At 43.5% G+C, this 16345-nt stretch overlaps 1 long non-coding RNA gene and 1 other non-coding gene across 4 annotated transcripts; both read left to right on the top strand.

Moving 5' to 3' along the window:
* Positions 1-9307: 9307 nt before the first annotated feature.
* Positions 9308-14472, top strand: LOC134481719 (uncharacterized). 3 transcript variants are annotated; one of them, XR_010057469.1, is made up of 3 exons: positions 9308-10934; positions 11183-11275; positions 12117-14472. It is a non-coding gene; the product is annotated as an uncharacterized LOC134481719 (long non-coding RNA). The 3 variants fall into 3 exon arrangements; XR_010057467.1 differs by lacking the exon at positions 11183-11275; XR_010057468.1 differs by having other exon boundaries at positions 9308-11275.
* Positions 11390-11582, top strand: LOC120096842 (U2 spliceosomal RNA). Its single transcript, XR_005493667.1, has one exon. It is a non-coding gene; the product is annotated as a U2 spliceosomal RNA (small nuclear RNA).
* Positions 14473-16345: the final 1873 nt, after the last annotated feature.

Genomic DNA, 16345 nt, shown 5'->3' with positions numbered 1-16345 from the left:
ACTTTCAGAAAAAAATAAAGTATCCATCCATCTAGAAAAGTGAGAACCCGAGAGGAAGACTCAAACTAGAACTGATTATGTCTTTCTTTAATTTGGTGGACAGAAAATGCTATATTTAGAACACGTAAACCCCCGCTTAAGCCACAAATCTGAGAAATGGTTTATGCAAGCATTTTATTATTCACGTCTACTCCTTCATAAAGGAGACAGTACCACCCCAGAGGCAAGATGGGATCCTTTTTACAGTTCCTGCTACACTTTCTTGGAGAGAAACTGTAGTAGGGGGACGTGTGGACACAGTGTCAGTCAGAGGTGGGGGAGGAGCTGTGTCAGTCCATGCAAGTCAATAAAGCAAGCAACAGAGAAACCTCATCCTCTTCCTGCTGATAAAAAAGTCTCCTTCTGTCAGTCTTTCCCACCTGCTGGACAAGTCACTTCCAGAGAACACTCCAGAAGAGGCATGGGAAGAGCAGGCTCCTTCTCTTGCATTTTTCTCAGTGCAGCCTCTAGTGAGACCTCTGGAAGTGTTGATGGAATGTCCACACCACTGTAGGGTCCTTTCTAAAAGATCAAGTGTCCTTGGACAGGGTCAGTGTTCTCTTCCAACTTTCTACCAAGGACGTGTTTCCAACATACCTACATGTTTTGTAGTTTTGCCCTTCTCTAATTCATTCAGTCTGTGTCATGGTATTAGAAAGGGGGAAGGAAGAGGAAGAGGAGGAGGAGGTAATGGTGGTGGTGATTCAGGAGAGAGAAGGTAGAACCCTTTATCAAAAGGACTAGGGGTTTACCTTCAGGAAACTCATTGCTTTAAATTCACAAGTTTCTTTCTGGTTTCTAGACTTACTTACTGCTTTCACTCAAAACTCTGCGTGAGGATGCATCTGGGTGAGTCTTCAGAGGGTGGATTGTCTATACTGAATGATGCTTCAGGTATAAACTTCCTGTGCTCCCCATTCCACAGCAGCTCCCTACACTATGCTTTCGGACTTGGACAGCGCCCGTGCACAGCCATAAACACAGACCTACACTATTGTTTTATCTAGTTATTATTTAGAGAAAGTTTCATTATAGAGCCCAGGCTGGCCTTGAACTCACAATTCTCTGTCTCTACAGTGCTGGGATTACAAGCATATATCAGTACAACTGTCATACATTGTTCCTTCAATTCCTTATTCGTGCCTGTACATGGGTGTTTATTTTCCTTCAAGAACTGAATCATGTTTTCTTCATGAATATAGCTAGCGTTCTTAATGTCTTTACGGTGGTAGTATATGAACCATTGAAATGAGTGTGGCTTCATTTTATGACAGACACTGAGGTCAATGGAGGCTGACATTCCTAGAGGCCATACAGAGCCTGGGATATGGTCTTTACCCAATCTTACAAACCCAAGGAGAGCAGGGGTTGTACAGTACCCAGCACTTCTGTGTCTGTTCTGTTCTTCAGATTGAGATTCGGTTCCATGCAAGTCAAGTGTTATATCTAATAAACTCAAAAGTATTGTGTCAAGAGACATGGACACAATCTAAGTAAAACCAATCTCACTTTCCAGAACACTGACCTCTCATAAGGGAGATGCCCAAAAGGCTGAAACCAGGAAAAACTAAGACATAGGAAAAACAGATGAGGAGGATGCCTTAGGCTTGGTGAGTGTGTATTTGAGGTTTTCTAGATCAGTCATAGGACTGCAGCTGGGGCTGAGGAAGGTTCTAGGTGACAACAAGAGCTGCTAACTAGGCTTGCTTCAAGCTGGCTGGAGCTGTAGAGCCGGTTTCTTTTCCCCACTCTGTCCATTCCGGTTCTTTCTTCCTGGGGCTGCTCTGACTCCAGGCATACCCAGGGTATCTTCAGACTGGAGGAACTGGTCGTGACATGTGGAGGCAACATTTCTGTAAGACCCAAAGTGCTGAGTAAGAACATAAGGGCAATCTGTTGCTTGCCAAGAGCCGGAGGCCTGTGTGGTTTCCTAATTTTGAAGCTACAGAAGAATGCAGAAAGCAGTCTTCCAAGCAAAACCTGGGGTCTGTTTGGCAGTACTGAAAACATCGTCTACGCACGGATCCAGCTCACGGGGGATGCACATCATCTGCTTTCACTATTCACTTCAGACTCACCAGGTGGACAAGCGGTGCCCTGCAATTATTTTGCCCTTTTTTAAAAACAAAATGACACTCTAACACTTCACCCAAATGAAGAATATCCCCTGCATTGTAGGTCAGAGAGTGTGCTCAGTCAATTCTGGGCCAGAGGTGTCTGTGGGTGGGGAGAAGAGACTGGTATGTAGAAGAGATTGAAACAGGAAATGACTCCGCTTCCCAGAGATGTGAATGAATGAATGAATAAACAGCCTAGGCTCAGGGATGAGTTCTCGGTGATCAATGAGCTGCAGGGCCAGTTGCCCGCTCCAGTGGGTGAAGCTCCAAGCTGATGAACTGCCCTGGGGCTGCAAGGAGATAATTCCTACAGCCACCGTGCCAGTGTATTCGTTTTCTGACAGCTCGCCACCCTCATGCACGGTCAACTCAGTTTGACCCTTTGTTCTGGAGAAAAAGGTACTGAATATTAGAGCCTATAATTGAAATCAGACAGGGAGCTCTCAGGAAAACTGGGGATAACCCAGAAATTCTCCATCTTAAATGCCAGTAAGAATTTAATATAATCGAAAGATTATCTCTGATGGAAAAAAAGTAAAACATAAAAACATACAACAAATTTGTCTACCACTGACATTACATATCTCTCTTTATAGTCTTTGTCCCCTGAACATGGGAAAGTAAAAAGTTGGGATCGTATTGTATGTAACTTCATATTAATTTTTATTTTATATTATTTTATAACATCACTTCCCAATATAATTAAGTATTATGGAAAATCATTTCAATGGATATATAATATTTTATTTTATAGATATACGCCAATTTATTTAACCTTTCCCCATCTTGGGGCATTTAGATTGCGTCTAGATTTCTTTATTTGAACAACATACGAACAACCGTATGTATAAGCATCTTGACCCAACTAAAATCATTTCCTCAGGATTCAGATCAATACATGGGATTGTGGGGCCTGGAGAGATGGCTTTTCAGCTAAAAACATGACCGCTCTGATCTTCAAGAAGACCCAGGCTTAATTGCCAGCATCCAGATGGTAGCTCACAACCATAGTTCCAGTTCCAGGAAATCCCACATCCCTTTCTGACTTCCATGGGCACCAGGTGTGCACATGGTACATAGATATTCATGTTGGCAAATAGAATAATAATAGCAAAAGTATTAAATCGGATTATGAGTTGGGTCTCCAGCTAACCTTTTTAAGGATGGGGACAGATAAACTAAGCTGAGACAAAGAACATTATTTTGAGGCAGGCAGAATCGCTGTTGGGATGAGTCAGAGAGTTCATGGCACTCACTAGTAGTCTTACCCTCTTTATTTCTCCGTGGTTCCTCATATAGGCTGTTACCTATGTAACTCAGCCATTTTAGCTATTATCATTCTCTTGGCCATTCTTTTGGCGCAGGCTGCCCCTCTTGGTCAGCGGCTCCTCTCCCTTCTCCCCTCCCTGCTGTCCTCACATGACCTGGCCCAGGGTCATGTCCACTCTAGACTCTCCCAGATGTGTCTGCCTCTGGCTGTGCTCTCCCACACATCTACAATAAACTTTCTTTTCCATCATACCGGGAGCAGTCGTGTCCTTTCTTTCTTTCTTTTTTTTTAATTTGTTTTTTCATTTCCTATCCAGCTGGCTCGGTACTTGATTAGTGTGTCTAATATCAAACGATGTGTCTGTCCCAGATCTGTCCTTCCTAGATCTTTAACACATACATCAAAGGGAATGGTGTCCTTTTACTTTCTCATGCCCAAAACTTGGAGTTCTTTCTGAACCTTCCATACCGAGTCAAATCCACCAGCAAATATTTGCATCGTGTCTCATTAGGCTGTTTCAACAACCTCGGTGCTTTACCGATTGCACAACACGGTCATTAAAATGTTCCCATTAAAATGTAAGTCAGCTCATGTCACCTCTCTGTCCCATCCCACGAAGGCCTCCACCTCACCTACAGCAAGACAAAGTTCCAACAATGGCTACAAAGCCTGTCCCTTCCTGTTTCTCCCCCCCAGTCCCCTTGGTTATGTCTGCTCTAATCAAGTTGGTCTTTTTGTTGGTCTGTGACTATACCAGGTGCTTGCCATGTACTTCCAGGAGCTCTGTGGATTCTGCTTCCACAGCTTTGCTTGGATCTGCTTCAGGTCTTTACTGGTTCATCTTCCTCTGAGCTTTCCTGATACAGTGCCATCTGCTTGATGCTCTCTCCTTTTCTATGTTAGTTTTCCCTGTCCTGCTTAGCAATCAGCGACAGACTGTGCACTGGTTTTATCCACACGTCCTCTCACCACCACCACCATCATGGTTGATGGACAGACTATGCGATTAGTGCTTGAGTTTGAAGAGAGGACCCACAGCTTACGTACGAGGCAACCGTCCCAGTGCTGAGCTGCACCCTCAGCATCCAGTCAGGGATTCTTCTCTGTCTGTTTCTCGCTGGACCCTCAGCATCTAGACAGTGCCTAGCATGAATGACCCAAAAAAAGTGCTTGCTGAACAACAGATGACAGGCGTTGGCGAAGATGGGGTGGGGAAGGAGCTCCTGTTCTCTGTAGAAACAGAAATTGCTACAGCCATTTTTTTAAGGACAAATCAATAGGAAGGGTCCCTTAAAGATCCCTCAAAAACAGAACTGATACATAATCCAGCAATCCCAGTACTGGATGTGTACCCAGTGGACGTGAAAGTCTGAAAATCCCCGTGACTCCCAGTTTTTGAAGCACTTACTCACGATGGCCAAGAAATGGAAACAACCTAAGTGTCCATCAACTGATACACGGCTAAAAAAAGAATATGGTTACACATAATGGAATGCCCTGGGTCAGAAACATGAGGAAGCTTGTCGTTGCAATGACATGGATGAACCCAGGGGTTATCATATTAAGTAAAATAAACCAGGCACGGGAAGACCACTGCGTGGTCTCACTTAAGGGTGGAATTAAAAATAGAATGATTTCAGAGAAGTTGAAAGAGGAGCAGTGAGGAGCTGGAGAGATGGCTCAGCAGTTCAGAGCTTTTCCTGCTCTTGCAGAGGACGTGGACTTGGTTGCCAGCACCCACATAGCTCAAAATGTCTGTATCCCCAGTCCCAAGAGATCTGACAGCCTCTTCTGGCTTCCACAGGCACATATGTACATACAGAAAAAAATTATATACACAATATTAACAATGCCCTCAATATTTTAGAAAAAAGGACAGAAATAGTAAAGATAATAACTAAAACTAATAAAATAGAGGCTAAAAGAACAACACCAAGGATCAACGAAATGAAGTGTTGGTTCTTTGAAAGGGTAAATAAGATTAGCATGACCTTAGCCAAACCAACCAAAAGAAAGAGAAGACCCAAACATTAGACATGAAATACAAGAGATATTCCCACAGACACCCCTGGAATATATTAGAAAGTATTTTTGAGAACAATATAACAATATTGCAATTAGTTAGAAAATCCAGAATAAATGAATATATTTTTAGAGATGTATGACCTACACCAATTGAGATAAGAATTTTTTTTAAAAATCTCTAAATAGATCAATTTTAACCAATAAAATTGAAGAAGTCATAAAATGGCTTCTCAAAATAATACCCCCCCAAGCCCAAAGGGATTCAATGCTGGGTTCTGTCAGATCTTTAAAGAAATAATATAAATGTTCCTCACACTACGGCACAAAGTAGGACAGGAAAGGATGTTCTCAGTTCACCCACAAAGCCCGTGGGAGCCTGATTCTCAAACCCAGTAAGGACACAACAAACTATAGACCAATTTTCTTGATCAGCAAAGATACAAGCTATGAAATAAAACACTTGAAAACTGACTTTAACACGTTTTAAAAGAGTATGAGCTATGATCAAGTTGGATCTGTTCCAAGAATGCAAGGATGTCTCAGCTTATGTTAATCAATAAAGGTTCAGTGCATGATAGCATAAACTCCTGCTCTTGCAGAAGACCTGAATTTGGCTGCCAGCACCCACATAGCTCGAAATGTCTGTATCTCCAGTCCTAAGAGTTCTGCCACCCTCTGGCTTCCACAGGCAAATACGTACATGTAGAAAAAAATTATATACGTAATATTAACAAATGCCCTCAATATTTTAGAAAAAAAAGGAAAGATATAATAAAGATCACAAAGGAAACTGATAAAATGGAGGCTAAAAGAATAATACAAAGGATCAATGAATCCTAATCACATAATCCTCAGACAATGCAGAAAAAAAAATCCTTAACCTGAAGAAAGTAGGGATCGATATAAACAGCAAAATAGATGTCATGCACAACAGATCTGTAGCTAAAATTATACTGAATGTGGAATAAAAACTCACAGATCTCTGTAGGGTCATATGTAAGCAAGGCTGTTGGGTATCACCACGTTTATTCAGTGTAGAGCAATAAGGAAAGAAGAAGCACTCCAAGGGACCCAGACAGGGAAAACAGAAGTCAAATGACCCCATTTGCATGTCATGAGCTCTTACTGAAAGAGTCTCAAAGATTTCAAGAGAAGATTTTTTTAATCTAATAAACATTTTCAGCAAAGTTGGACAACACAAAGTAGACATACAAAAATCACTTGTTTTCTATACACCAAAACCAAGTCTCATAAAAGGGGGGGGGATAAAGAAGAGGAAGGGAGGGAAGGAGGAAAAGAAAGAAAAAAGAAAGAAAGAAAGAAAGAAAGAAAGAAAGGAAGAAAGGAAGGAAGGAAGAAAATTGGGAGCCAAGTGTGGTGACATGTGCTTACAGTCTCTACATGGAGATTGACAGGTGAAAGCACGGCACGAAGAAGATCAAGAATTCAGCCATACCCCAGAAAGGCCACCCCATGCTACATGAGATGCTGTTAAATAAAAATAGGTGGAAAAAAATAAAAAGAAAGATACTAGGAAAATAATCCATTTGAAATAGCTTCCCTTCCCTTAAATACTTAGAAGTAAACCCAATCAAAGGTCTGAACAACTTCTATAATGAAAATGATAAAAATATTAAGGAAATAAATTGGAAAACATGCTAGGAGATAGAAAGTCCTTCTACACTCTGAGATTGGCAGAATTAATATGGAGAAATAGCTACATTGGTAAACAGATTTATAGATTCAATGCAACCCCCATTTAAAATCCCAATGACATTTTTTCCCCACAGGGAAATAAAGAATCCTGAGCGTCTTCTAGAAGGACAAAGACCCTGCTGAGCTAAAGGAAGGAATGCTGTTGTTATAAGACTCAGAAACTTACAAGATTTCTAAGGTCCCTCCAGGGTACATAAGCAGAACACAGTGGCTAAAGAGGAGCAGGCTCTTCAGTGGCATTGTCTATGAGTTGGGCAAGGGACTCTAGGGACAGCGTTTGAGTATCATCCTCCATGTTGGGCTTTTCAAGAAGGTGACTAGCTGCCCTTGGGTCACCTGTGTGCCCATAGTCTTGTAACTTAGATAAAGTCTCTGCTTTCTAAGTTTTCGTGAGCTGCCTGCATCTTACAAGTATCCCTGTGTCTCCATTCTGAGGGCAATAGACGCACAGCAGTGTATAGCTCCAGGGATTGGGTAGCTGAATCATATGGAAATCCTGGGGTTTGGTGTTTTGAGGAATCTCTGTAACAATTTCAAGGTGGGTGCACTAATTTGCTTTCCCACCAACACCATGTAAGGATGCCTTTTCCCCCAGCCCTCATTATTATCATAACCTTTAATTTCTGGATGATCACCACCCTGACTGGGGTGAGATAGGCTCTCAAAGTACTCTAGATCTGTATTTCTGTGGTGATTAAGGATTCTATACATTTTATCATGTACTTATTGACTATGGTGTGTCTTCATTTGAAAAGAAATTGTTCAGTTTATTATCCATTCATTGGTTGGTTCACTAAGCTAGGCCTGGGTAGAATTAATTTCTCCCTCTCCCTCTCCCTCTCCCTCTCCCTCTCCCTCTCCCTCTCCCTCTCCCTCTCCCTCTCCCTCTCCCTCTCCCTTTCCGTCTCCCTCTCACTCTCCCTCTCCCTCTCCCTTTCCGTCTCCCTCTCACTCTCTCTCTCCCTCTCCCTCTCCCTCTCCCCCTCCCTCTCTGCCCCTTCTTTCTCCTTGTCTCTATCTGGTCTTCCATTAGTGCCAAGTTACAGAATCAGCCTAATTGTTCACGGATGGATAGATGGATAAAGAAAACATATCATATGTATACCTTCTCACACCACTGCTGCTCTCTCTCTCTCTCTCTCTCTCTCTCTCTCTCTCTCTCACACACACACACACACACACACACACACACACACACACGGAATATCATTCAGTTATTAAGGAAAAGGAAATCATGTTGTTTTTCAGGAAAAATGGACAGAACGCTAAAACCAAAGATCATGCTAACAGAAATGAGCCAGAATCAGAACTACCAGTTGCATGCTTTATGATCATTATGTACATCATAATGTGTACTATATGTATCATTAAAGAAGAAAGGAGAGAGGGACAAAGAGAGACAGAAAGAGGGAGAGAGAAAGAGGGAAGGAGAGGAAGGGGAGGGGGAGGAAAGGGGAGAGAGAGGGAGAGGGGGAGGGGGAGAAGAAGGGGGAAGGGGAGGGAGAGAGAGAGAAAGAGAGAGAGAGAGAGAGAGAGAGAGAGAGAGAGAGAGAGAGAGAGAGAGACTATAACAAGACAGAGAGGGACCAGTAAATGAGGGAGGTAAAGGTGGTTAGTGGAGGATCAAACACATGTATATGTGAAAATGTAATCAAACCACTGTCTTGTAGTGTTATACACTAATAAAAGTTGAGGTTCGAATAAGAACTTTAAATTATCTTCTCTGCAGTCATGCGTCTTATAAATAGTAGGCTTAGAATCTTGTCCAGTAGTTTACTCACAATGGGATCTAAACTGCCTCACATGCTACCAACTTAGATGAATTTTAATATTTGTTTCAGTGGCCAGCAAAAAAGGCAACGAAACCCTGTTCACTTTAGTCAAGCTTTAGAGTGGTGCAGGGTGCTGGCTCCCGGCTTTGCTGATGCCTCTTCATTTCTCCACTCTTTCAGAAGAAAGAAAATATTCTAAATGTTAGGGTTTGTGGTCATTCTTACATTTCCCAGTTCAAACGTTTCAGTTGTAAAACCACACCAATGATGGTGGCTCAGAGTCCCCTGAAACCTTTTCCTGGGTGAACGAACACTCCAGCTGCCATGAGTGTGTGAAGCAAAGGGAAGGACCGAGCTGGCTAGCCATGCGAAAGGCTGAGGGGATCCTACGCTGCCAGCATAGTCACTTGTCAGAGACAATGGCTGTCAGCACAGCGCCGTGTGTGAGGGTTGGGAGAGCCGCCAGGGAAAGCAATCCTTTTTGTAATGTGTGCAGTACTGTGCTAGGACATCAGCTGAAGGTCACTGTGGCTGACCCTCTGAAAAGGGCCTTTCATCAACAACACACCCACACAGACAACTCAGCAAATTGGAGAATGAAGTTCTAGGGAGAGGCAAGGTGGTGTAATGGGAAAAGACTTGAAATAGGAGGGAGCAAACCCTTATTTTAATTCCAATGTTGTGACTCCGATGCCTCCTTTAACTTCCATTCTCCTTATTCACTTACTGGCCCTGGCACCCAGCCACCCAGCCCGCAAGTTTGCTTCTACTCAAGGCCTTGGACCAGACGATGTGGGATTCAGGATGCTCATGCATACATATTAGGGCTGAAAATAGTTCATACACCTCGAAGTGGTAATGAGGGTGGAAACAGTTTCTACGTAGAAGAGATGGAAACACTTCATTTGTTTCTTGCTCGCTTCATGAATGTTTCCCTGAGAATCATATGAGATAAACATGAATTCAAAGTAGAATATGAATATGTGAAAAATGGATATCCTGATCAAAGGAAACATGCTCTTGTTGAATATTAGTTAGGGAAGGAGGGCTCTGTGTGTGTGTGTGTGTGTGTGTGTGTGTCTGTGTCTGTGTCTGTGTGTATGTCTGTGTGTTTGTGTGTGTCTCTGTGTGTCTGTGTGTCTATGTGTGTGTGTATCTGTGTGTGTCTGTGTGTGTGTGTGGGTGTATGTGGGTGTATGTGGGTGTGTGTGTCTGTGTGTGTCTCTGTGTATATGTCTGTGTGTGTGTGTGGGTGTGTGTGTCTGTGTGTGTCTCTGTGTGTCTGTGTGTTTGTGTGTGTCTCTGTGTGTGTGTCTATGTGTGTGTGTGTGTATCTGTGTGTATATCTGTGTGTGTGTATGTTGGTGTGTGTATCTGTGTGTGTCTCTGTGTATATGTCTGTGTGTTTGTGTGTCTCTGTGTGTCTGTGTGTCTATGTGTGTGTCTCTGTGTGTGTCTCTGTGTTTGTGTGTGTGTCTGTGTGTCTCTGTGTGTGTCTGTGTGTATATCTATTCTGTGTGTGTGTTTCTGTGTGTGTGTATGTGGGTGTGTGTGTCTGTGTGTGTCTGTGTGTGTATATGTGTGTTAGAGAGGGGATGGACAGACAGACAAAGAGACAGACAGAATCTAGGAACTAAAGAAATCATGGGTCATTTTTTTCCTTGTCTGTTTTAGCAAAATCAAATGTCCGGAAGCTAAAAATAGAAGATAAAATAACCGTCTTTGGAGGCTTTGAGAGAACTGAAAGATGACAACTACACTTCTTGTTGCAAGCCGCGCTCCTGATTTCCCGCTGTCTTGGGCGTTTGAGGTTGAGGGGGGGAAGAGAGCTACAAGTCTCTGGTGTGCAGAAGCGAGAAGTTTGAACTCAGGATTTGTTTGTTTTCTCCGATAGAAGAGCCTGGAGAGAGACAATCCAACATGGACCACTCCTACGATGTCCTCCGGGGCCCGGGTCACACCCCGCCCATTATGTCAGCACATCTTGACACTGTGGTGAGCTGAAAGCTGGAGCTCTGTTAGAGACGGGAGGGGAATGGGTGTGAGGTCAGCCATGAGTCCCTTCCATCCAAAACATCCATGGAAATAAAGCCGAGAACTAATGGGCAGAACATCCTCAGGAAAAGTTACTGTTTCTCTTTTGAATGTTTTAGTAACATCCTCAGGAAAAGTTACTGTTTCTCTTTTGAATGTTTTAGTAATGGCCTCAAGAAAAGTTACTGTTTCTCTTTTGCATGTTTTAGTAGTTCCTTTGATGTTTAAGAATCCTGTGAAGCCAGGTGTGGTGGTGCATGTGTCAATCCCAGCATTTGGGAGAGAGAAGCAGGAGGATGTCGGTGAGCTCCTAGCTAGTCTGGTCTACATAGAAAATTCCAGAACAGGCAGGGCTCTGTCTTAAAACCAACAAACAAAAGCAAGCAAATTAACAAAAAGAGGAGCTTGTGGTTGGGGTCAGTTCTCTGTGATTTGCCTGAGAGAAAAAAATGGTATCTGTTCTTACCAGTTAAATATCTGACATGTCCTCTAGCAAAGGACAATCTATTAAAGCAATGTTTTGGAAATACAAGGTGTAGTAGGCACTTGCTCTGTCTATACCATGGATTGACCTGGTATTGCAGCACCTCCAAGAACAATGCACCCTCCCCAGAGGGAATGTATGCTATTTAAATAGGCTCATAGGAGCCAGGGTGTGGCTTAGTGGTAGGGTACTTGGTAAGTATGGGCTAGGCCCTGGGTTCAACTCCAAGCACTGCTCAGTAATAAAAAATATTAGCACAATAGTAGTATATAATAGTATCTGATTTAATTAAAAAAAGTTATAGTTATATGCTGGGTGAGTTTTTATCTAATAGTTTAAGTTTAAGTTTAATAGTTTATTTCTATCCTTCTATTCTCTGAAATGGAACATGATATTCTGTATAATGTAACAGTGTATATAAGTACAGTTGAACCTCCTTAGTTTAACTCAAAGCAAATTGTAGCTATCTGGACATCTTGGTTTTACCTGGGAAAAAGTGCTCAGACCTCAACAATCTGGCTTCAGAAGACATTTTGACATGAACAATAGCATAAAACTGTTAAGGTATTTCTGGGTTTTCCTCAAAAAATAAAAGTGTCCTTCCACTGTGGCCATACAATGTGTCTCACAATTTGTCTCTTTTTTTTTCTTTTTTTCAGAGCTGGGGACCGAACCCAGGGCCTCGCGCTTGCTAGGCAAGCGCTCTACCACTTAGCTAAATCCCCAACCCCTCACAATTTGTCTCTTACATGGCGATGTGCACCAAGTGAACTCTCCTTGGTACTTTAAGTAGATCTTATCCATGGATAGTTATCAGCCTTTCTATACATTTGGGATTCTGTATCTTCAGATCCTAAGTCACTCTGAGCAGCTGTCCCCATGGGACACAGCTGAGCAGTGGAGTTGTGAAGGGAATGTTTGAGACACATGTCCTCTGCATTGCACAACCCCAAGGTGGCAGTCAGATAAGAAAAATAATCTCTGAAATTTTCATTCCTTTAAAACAAAAATCCAAAAACTACATCAGGATGCTATAGCTAGCTCAGTGATTGAGCACTTACCTAACACGTGAAAGGTTCTGTATATGGCCTCCAAGTACTACTACTACTACTACTACTACTACTAGTAGTAGTAGTAGTAGTAGTAGTAGAAGAAGAAGAAGAAGAAGAAGAAGAAGAAGAAGAAGAAGAAGAAGAAGAAGAAGAAAGAAGGAGGAAGAGGAGGAGGAGGAGGAGGAAGAAGAAGAAGAAGAAGAAGAAGAAGAAGAAGAAGAAGAAGAAGAAGAAGAAGAAGAAGAAGAAGAAGAAAGAAGGAGGAGGAAGAGGAGGAGGAGGAAGAAGAAGGAGGAGGAGGAGGAGGAGGAGGAAGAGGAGGAGGAGGAGGAGGAGAAGCAGAAGCAGAAGCAGCAGCATCTATGGGGCCTTTTCTTGATTAAAGATTGGTGTGGGATGCTCCCGGACTGTATGGGCAGTGCCTCCCTGGCAGGTGGTCTTGACTTGCATAAGAAATCATGCTGAGGAGCCAAGTAGAGAAAGCCCAGTAAGCAGGGTTCCTCCATGGTCTCCGCTTCAATTCATGCCTCCAGATTTCTTCCCCTACTCTCAAAGTTGGACTGTGCCCTGGAAGAGTAAGCTAAATAAACTCTCCTCCCCACGCTGGTCTTTGGGGGCCATGATACTTATCACAGCAATCAAAAGCAAACTAAGACATCACTTCATAGTGAGAATTTTGGTTTCCTTAGAAAACACAGAAAGGAGTGTGCTTTCGTTTCAGTCCCTGGTGTGGGACATCAGGCCGCTTCAGCTTGTAGGAAGCAGCTGACTGTGATTTTCTTCGAGCTCTTGCAAGGGTGTGATTTTGACACTTTCGATAGCTTTTGCCATTGTGTGGCATTTGGAATTCTGGAGGCCCTTTCAGAGGATAAATAAAAAAAGGGCCCTGAGAGGGGGGGTAGCTGTTGGTTGTTGTTGGTCACGGTTTGTTAAGTAGTCCTGTGCAAGAGAAAAAAGAAAGAGAAAAGAAACAGCAAGAAGAAATTAGATATCCTGACAGCAAAGATCAAACTGGCCCCAAGGAACTCAACCCCCCATTAACAGGAGCCGTCCCACCTATTAATGACAACACTCCCACTTTCCTTTCTATCCCCTTTTCTCTCCCATCTAGTGTTAGGGGGGTCGAAAGGGGTGGAAGAAAGAAGAACCCACAAAGTAGTTAAGCCTTGCTACATCACTTAACTACATCGAGTTGTTAACTAACAATAGTTACATTTGATTATTGGTAAGGTAGCCTTCCCCCCAAATATGGCTAGACTCTTAAATAAGAGCTTATCGATCACCCCCTCATCTGGTCGAAGGATTCATTCCACCTCTAACTTTCCGAGAAGATGAGTAAAATTGCTCCTTGAGGGGTTATCTGAACCGACCCACTTTGCTAGGGGGTCATTGTTTACTTCTCTGTTCCGGCTCACTTCACTCCGTGCTCTTCTATTCCAGGCTTTGTTAACCTAGACCACTTTCTGGGCTCTTGGGTTGCTCTCCAATTCTGAGCATTTAGCTGCTGTCTGTCCCTGCAAAGGTTGGCAAGGGACAGTGACAGGAATTCTGGCAAGTAGAGCAGATATAAATAGAAATGAGATGGAAGTTTGTTCAGGACAATGCCATAGATCCACCCGGCTTCTTAGGCAAGATGGAGTGGGGGGGCTTAGATCCTGAGCTCTGGAGGAAGACTGCCAATATTTGTTCCTTACACTTGGTCAGTCTTGGTCTTTTAACCTTGGGGTTGAATTATATTTTCCATAAAGTACTGGGGACAAAGACTCAGTGTTACCTGGAATCATTAACCAGCACTGTGTTGAGACATCTATAATGGTAGTCTCTCACATTTGAATGGCTTCTCTTTGAGGCAATGTTTGAGCCGGTGCGAAATGCAATAGTCTATTCCTGGGATGACTGCAATAGGACTAAGGCCCTTTCGTGGTATTTCAACAGAAATAAATGGAGACCTGGCTACCCACTAGATCGTGTGTGTGCAGCCTGTGACTGGTTCTGAGCCCCTCATGGCTTTCACTTTGTCCCTGCCCCAGTCTTCAGCGGCCCGGTAGCTTTGATGCGTCCCTCCTCCGGGTTTGCAGTTCACTGTCATCAGCAGCCTGGTTTCCTGTCTTGTCATTGTCCAGCTGCTCGTCTGGCACTGCTAACTCCTTCCTCTTCCTCTCCAGAGGATGTCGACATTTCCAGTACAGACCGGCAACGCCACCAGCTCTTCTGGCTGCAGTTCTTCCTTCTTCAAACCTCCTTTGAAGCCTCATGAGTTTCCTGTAATGACTGTGTCTCTGTTCTGGCTATTTTAGTATTTATGTGGCTTTTGATTTTGATCTGGATTCACATCTCCTAGCCAAAACCCATCTCCAACAAGTAGTTTGGGGTTTTGCTGGAAGGTAACTTGAATTTGTTTACAAGATCACCAACTCCCAATTTAGATGTCCTAAGACTTCTGACGGGGAGTGGCCTTCCCAGAGTGCCTTGCCCTCATTATCACTAAGCTGTGTTATTAGGCAGGGATGGGCTGTTTTGTTTGTGAGCTAATCCTGCTTCTTATAATTCTAAGTGCTCCCTGCTGAATCAGGAGAAGTAGGGAAGTCACTTCAGCAGAACTGAAGAATTAAAGTCAACCCCAAACACAGACACAGCTGTACAAACACACACACACACTCACACACACAGAGGACTATTTCATCATAATCATCTGACATCTTTTCTGAAGGAAGTCACAAATACAAAATAGATATGAACAAAAATAACTCAGTTGTCATAACAGATGAGGAATGATCTCTAACTTCTCCCTCCTCCTCCTCCTTCCCCTCCTCCCCTCCTCCCCCTCCCCCTCCTCCCTCTGCTCCTGCTCCTCCCCTCCCCCTCGTCCTCTCCTCCTTACCCTCTTCCATCTCTTCCTACTTCTCCTCTCTCTGTGTCTCTGTCTCTCTGGTCTCCCTGCTTCTTGTCCTTCGTCTCTGTTATCTTTATTCATATGAATAACAGAAAAAAAAATCTCCCAGATATTTTTCTGGCTACTCTTAAGCCCCGGAAGTGTTTGTTCCTCAAATCTTCCTCCTCTGAGCAATGTTTGTGCTCCAGGTGCTCAGGAAAGAGATCAGCTAGGTCCCTGACACCCGGAACCTTCTATTTAGGTGGTGGTCATTTTTCACCACTGGAAATTGTCTTTTAAGAGAAAGCCGGTGCATTTCAGGATTCCATGAGGAGCACGTGAGGCAGGAGAAGACTGGGCTTATCCTGTGCCCCATCTCGAGGTTTCCCAAGAGGCCAGATGCCGTACAGAGCTGCTTCCTTCCTGCTTCTGTTGTTCAGAACTCACAGCCAAACACTAAAACCCAGTAAATCTGTTGTCATCCCACCATGCAGAGACTTTCCCTTGGCTGCCTGTTTTCATCAAATGAGAAAGTTCCTCTTACCTAACAGGGCTTCTGCCTGGCACCCGGTCAGCTACAAGCCCAACCTCCACTCTCCTCTTGCCTTAGTTTTCTCCTCGTAAAGACTTTCATTGGCTCTGCAGTGGGGCTATTTAGTTTCCCCGAGATATTTACCACCATTCAAAAGCCATCATTACAGGCTCTGTGGGCAAAATACTTCCAATTCAAGCGTGAAGACCTAAGTCTGCATCCCAGCACCCGTGAGAAAAAATGGAGGAGCAGCAGCATAAACCTGTAATCCCTGGGCGGGGCTGGGAGGCTGAGAGGACGGACCCCTGGCACTTCCTAGACAGTGAGTCTAGTTGAAACTACGGACTCCAGGTTCGGTGAGAAGCCCTGCCTTAAAACTTTGCAACCCCATAGGAAGAACAACAGTACCAAACAACCAACTCCCCCACCCTG

This window comes from Rattus norvegicus, chromosome 14 (genome assembly GCF_036323735.1).
Source record: "Rattus norvegicus strain BN/NHsdMcwi chromosome 14, GRCr8, whole genome shotgun sequence".
Classification (NCBI taxonomy): Eukaryota; Metazoa; Chordata; class Mammalia; order Rodentia; family Muridae; genus Rattus; species Rattus norvegicus.
The sequence above is the reverse complement of the archived record's forward strand: the minus strand, read 5'-3'. Positions and strand labels throughout refer to the sequence as shown.